The 5,431-nt window shown below is 57.0% G+C and overlaps 1 pseudogene; it reads left to right on the plus strand.

The window, feature by feature from the left end:
- Positions 1-4,141: 4,141 nt before the first annotated feature.
- LOC115871582 lies at positions 4,142-4,232 on the plus strand (annotated as a pseudogene).
- Positions 4,233-5,431: the final 1,199 nt, after the last annotated feature.

Raw genomic sequence — 5,431 nt, forward strand, 5'->3', positions numbered from 1 at the left:
TGCTGGGCTTACTTCCTTTGGCCGCTGCAAGAGTATGGTCTGGCTGGGGACTTGAGGGTGGGGGCAGTTGGCTGGGGGGGGTGGGATCTCAGACTCTGCTTGCCTTATGCTGGGTTCTACCTACCTGTGACCAGATTTAACCAACCTGCTGTCATTAAGTTGGCTCTGACTCATGGTGACCAAATGTATTACAGTGTAGATCTGTGCCCCATATATAGGGTTTTCTTGGCTGTCATCTTTAAGGAAGCAGATCGCCAGGCCTTTCTTCCATGGTGCCACTTGAACCACTAACACAAGTCAGCAATCGAGCACACACTACTTGCACTACTCAGAGGTCAATCAATGTTGGGTGGGTGGAGGGATACGTTAATGGCTGACTGGTCACTGGTAGCAGCTATTGGAGCTGGGATGGGGTGGGCTGGTACATGGTTGAGTGGATGGATGGAGGGGCGGGTGGAGAGATGAATGGGTGGGTGAATGACTGGTCACCTGTAGCAGCTGTTGGAGCTGGCATTTCCTCACTCAATTTCCTACACCTCCCTTTTACTCTCAGACTACACACCTCGTCCCTCCCATCCTGGTTTCTGTTCTGCCTGGCATCTATTCTCTCTCTCTCTCTCTCTCTCTCTCTCTCTCTCTCACACACACACACACACACATCTGTCCCCAACTAGCTAAGAGCATACACTTTCAGAGCCCTGGCAGTGGCGTCAAAGTGGTCCTGGGTGTCCCTGGTGTCATAAGAGAAACGGCACCCAGGCTGCTCTCATGGAGCACTCTGGACTCGAGAGGCAGGTGAGGTGAGTAACAGACCCAGTCAAAATGGCAGACTGCGGAAACACTGCTTGCGATGTGAGACCTGTGGCGATGAGTCCCAAACTCATGTCCTTCAACCCACCCCCGCCCCCATCAGATTTGCCCTCAGTAGTTCATCCATCCAGGAAGCCTGACCCTGAGCTCAGTTTCCATGCAAGCTCAACTCCCTTTAACTGTTGGCCCCTACTCTTAGCCCTAGCAGCTCCTCCTCGGCCTCCACCCCTACTGCTCTAGTTCCTTCCTTGGCTCCATGGCTCAGGCGATTCCTCCTCTGTTCACACACCATTTCCAGGCAGTTATTCTCCTCTTGGGCCTGGTGTGCTCCCCATTTATATTCTGACACGCTCCCCGACACACATCTCCTCTAATCCTCCATCCCGACTTGTCCCACCCTCCCCAGGAACCACCCCCATCCTTTCCTGAGCTTCTGGCCTGCATGGGCTCATGTGTCAGCTCTGACTAAAGCCATCACCTGTGAGAATGTAAACAAGAATCCCATCAGCACTTTGGGGCCATTGGGATGATGGAGCAAGTGGGAGGTGGGCACTGTCACTGACTAGCCCACTCTTAGTGGCCTAAGTAGGGGCTGTGCCTTTACTAAGCTCCCACAACAGCTCCTATGGCTTCTGCCTATCTTTTGTGAGATCAGAAAGGTGCTGATGTGGAATATTTCCCATAGGAATACTGGGGGTGGGAGGTGGGGGTGGTCAGGACTGTGCAAAGAGTGTGGTCAGGCTGCTGCTGGTGGGGACCCTGTTGTTGGGGTCCACATAGTCAATTCAGACTCATACTTGACCCCATGTGACAAGAGCATGATGGCCCCATCGTGTCCTGGGCTGTTATCTTTATGGAAGTAGATTTGCCAGGTTTGGGTGGGTTTGAACCACCAACCCTTCAATTAGCCAGGAGCGCCTCACCACTGCAACACCAGGGCACCTTGGAAGGGCCCAAGAGGCCTTGAAGATGTAAGTGAAGCCTTAGTTCACCCTTCCATGCCCTCTGTTACCAGGGGTGGGACGATGGCACAGGCTACAACACCAGGGTCACAATTGGTTTGGAGAAAAGATGGGGGGGGGTGTCATCTCCAGAAATCCAGAGGGGGTGCCAAGAGCCTGGATGGGGAGCAGGGTGTGGCTCAGACTCTGTTCAGGAAGATTTCTAAGATGCCAGGCCTGAGCCTGAGGATGTTTTCAAGACAGCTTCTAACTTCACACCCTGACTCTTCACTTTCCTTCTCTCTTGGGGTCCTTGGCTGGGCTGGTTCTCTCCCAGCTGCCTGCCCCCACAGCACTTTGGGGACCAGATTGCTGCTGGAACCCATGGGAATGTGACTTCTTACAAGTTATAAGGGCCACCAAGAGTGGCCTTAGGCCCCCCAACCCCAACTTGCTGCCATCAAGTCGATGGTGACCCATTAGCAACCCTACATAGGGCTTCCAGGGCTGTACATCTTTCCAGGAGCAGGCAGCCTCGCCTCTTCCCCACAAACTGGTTGCTAGGTTTGAACCTCAAAACTTCTGGTGGGCACCTCAACACTTACCCGACCATGCCACCAAGGCTCTGGTTCAGGTCCTAGAGCAGATTGATACTGATGGCATTTGTAATAGCTCCTCCAATCTTGTGACCTGCACCTCGGTCTCCCTGGGCAGGGCCTCAGGATCCTCCTCAGAGGCAGAAGTCTGCAGGCACCATTCCCCCCCGCCCCCCCCCAACACCCTGATTCTGCTACCCATCTATTTTCTGCCTCCAAAGATGAGCTGACACCCAAAGCCCTGGCTTGCTCCTGGACAGGGCACATTAGTGGCTGCTGAGCTCCGGGCCATACAAAAGAATTCCCTTTCTGAAAGGGCCCCTCGGCCCCAGAATCCTCTTCTAGCTCTCTGGCTACTCACAGGTACAGAGAGCTACTTCTGACTTTTCAGGAACCCACCAGCCTCACCAGGAATGATGCTCCTGTTTTGTCTCTCACAAGCCTGTCTTGTGATGGCTCAAAGAGTCCCCACGTGTGCTCTAAAGGGGATCCTGCAGGTTGCTATGCCCCCTCCACTGCTCTGTGACACTGTGTGTGTCTCCAAGATGAGGCAGGGCATGCCTGACCCCTCAGCTTGGCGTCGTGAGATCCTCTCAGGCCAGCTCGGCAGCCCTCTAGACATATCGCTCTAGCAGCCTGACTCTCCACACTTACCCAGGTCCTTTGCTATTGAGAGGCCAAGGCTCAGGTTACAGGGCTACTTAGCAATCAGGCTGGAGGGAGGCTGACCCCTCGCTGAGCTAGTGGGGGTTACAGTAGGCTGTTCTCACACTAGCCAGGTGACTGCAGGCTTCCAGCTGAGGCTGAGGGAGAGGTGGGGAGGTGGGAGGATGTGCTTAAAGACTAAGGGACACTTGGCCCTGCGCCAGCTCTCAGGCACAGAAGAGCAAAGACTACCCCAGGTCAGGAGACAGGAGGAATGATGGGGTTGGGGTGGGGGGCATTCCAAGTCAGAACAGAGTGTGGAGTGGAGGAAGCATGATTCTGGCTGGAGACAGCATGCCAGTGTGGGCCAAGGACAAAGTGTTTCTAGGGTTCCTGCCTCCAACTCAGGGTCCATTCCCAACTCCAGAGGCGGTCAGAAGGGGGAGAAAGCAGGGGCTACCTTGGCAATTTCTGGTGCTTAGAGGCTATGAGTGGGAATCCACACGATGGCACAGAATGGGTTGAGGCTAAGGAAAAGATATACTCAGAAAACTAAAAACCCCAAACCCATTGCCATCAAGTGGATGCCAACTCACAGGGACCCGACAGGACAGGCTAGCACGGTCTCTGAGTTTCTGAGACTATGACGTTTTACGGGAGTAGAAGTCTGTCTTTCTCCAGAGAGCGGAGCGCCTGGCTTCAAATTGCTGAGCTTGCGGTTCACAGGCCAAGGTGTAACCACTACGCTACCAGGCCTCCTTCAAAATCTATAAGCAAATATTACACATTTCCCTAAGTCCAGGTGTAAAGACAGGTGACTAAACGAGTAAGTGGCAGGGTTGGGGCTGTCCCGCACGGTTCTGGCAACCTAGCCAATTCCTCCCCGCCCCTTCTGGAAATTAGCTCTTCCATGTCCCAGTAGTGCCCCCGCGGCTGGACCCTGACAGGGCTCGAGTGCTGGTCTCTGAGCAGATGGAGGTGCCCCAGCTTCTTCTGGGAAGCCCTCTCGACACCAACCCTGTCGTTCCTGAAGGTGGCTGCAGGCTTGGATGCTTAGGGTGTGGGTGTCTTCTCTGGCCCACTGCCCTGCAAGGGCGGGAGGCTCCGGGGTTATTCATACCAGCTTTTGCTTTCTTCCCACCTGACAGGTGCTTCTGAGGAAAAGCCAGCTCCCTCCCTACCAAGGAGGGGACTGGCCCAGGAAAGCCACTGGACAAGGGGGTGCCAGCCTCAACCAGCATGCCTTCCTGAGCCGTCACAGCACGGCGGGTGCCAGGGCAGCACCAAAAGGCAAGAGCAGCGAGAGCAGGCTGCCTCTGAGAGAGGGAGGCCAAACCGATCACTGGCCTCCTCAAGAGGGCTTGTGGGGTCCATTGGGCACCTTCCTCTAGAAAGTGGTGGCCCTGCCGACCTTCCTTCGGCTCCCACCTCCCTGTGACTCCAGTACTGGCACTGGCCCACCTCGGCTTGGGTTACTCCCCACCACCCCACGTCAGTGGTGCCAGGCAAGCAAGCAGCAGTGACAGCCAGATCATAGGACTGTGGCAGCTGGAGGTGAGAGCTGGCAGCACCAGGAGACACTGACGCACAGAAGAAGCCACCAGGCTGCAGCTTCTGGGGACTGGGCTTGGGGGCTGCAAGGGGACATCGGCACCAAGTATTATCAATTGGGAGGCGTGGTGCAGGTGGGGGGCAGGATGTGCCCTGAGCTGCACGAGGTGACCCTGCAGGCCATTTCTTGGGCTGGTGTCTGATGACAGGGACTAAGGTGCAGTTTGCAGGTGGCCCGATAGATAGTGGAGATAGCTATAGTGGGAGAGGCCTGCGCCAGGATATTAAAGAGCCGGTCCTTGAGGTTCATAGAAACTTCAGGAAAGCACCTGGTGCTGGACTTCGGGTTAAGGGAGGTGCTGCCCGGCTGACCCCCTGCTCCAGCCATTGCAGCAAGTGTCACGTCTGGCAGGTTGGCACAGCATCCCAGTGGCCTGCACCCCCGCACCAGCCAGCACCCTCTGATCGCCCCCACACCCCCAACCCTGCGCCTCCTCCCAGGGCCCCAAAACTTTCAGTGCGAAGCCAGCCCACCCGGCTCGGGTTCCACCGAACCCCGGAGCTCCGGGCCGGCGGGGAAAAGGCAGCCAGGTGCTGCCCGGCAGGGCAGGTGGGGATGCCCAAGGCGAGCCCAGCCCAGGAGGAAGCGCTGCCGGAGGCCGGCCGACCCAGGTGCCTGGTCTGACCACGGCGGCGGCGGCGGCGGCGGCGCGAGGCGACGGCCCCCGGGAGGCTGGGAAGGGTCTCGGGGATCTTGGGGCTGTTGCACACTCACCTCCGCACACCGAGGTCAGGGCGAGCCAGAGCAGCAGGAGCGCCCGCACGCAGTGGTGCACGTCCATGGCCTGGCCAGGCGAGCAGGGCGCTGAGCAAGAGCGAGCGGGCGGG

Source organism: Echinops telfairi, unplaced genomic scaffold (genome assembly GCF_000313985.2).
Source record: "Echinops telfairi isolate 266 unplaced genomic scaffold, ASM31398v2 ScPeMD7_6080;HRSCAF=6971, whole genome shotgun sequence".
Lineage (NCBI taxonomy): Eukaryota > Metazoa > Chordata > Mammalia > Afrosoricida > Tenrecidae > Echinops > Echinops telfairi.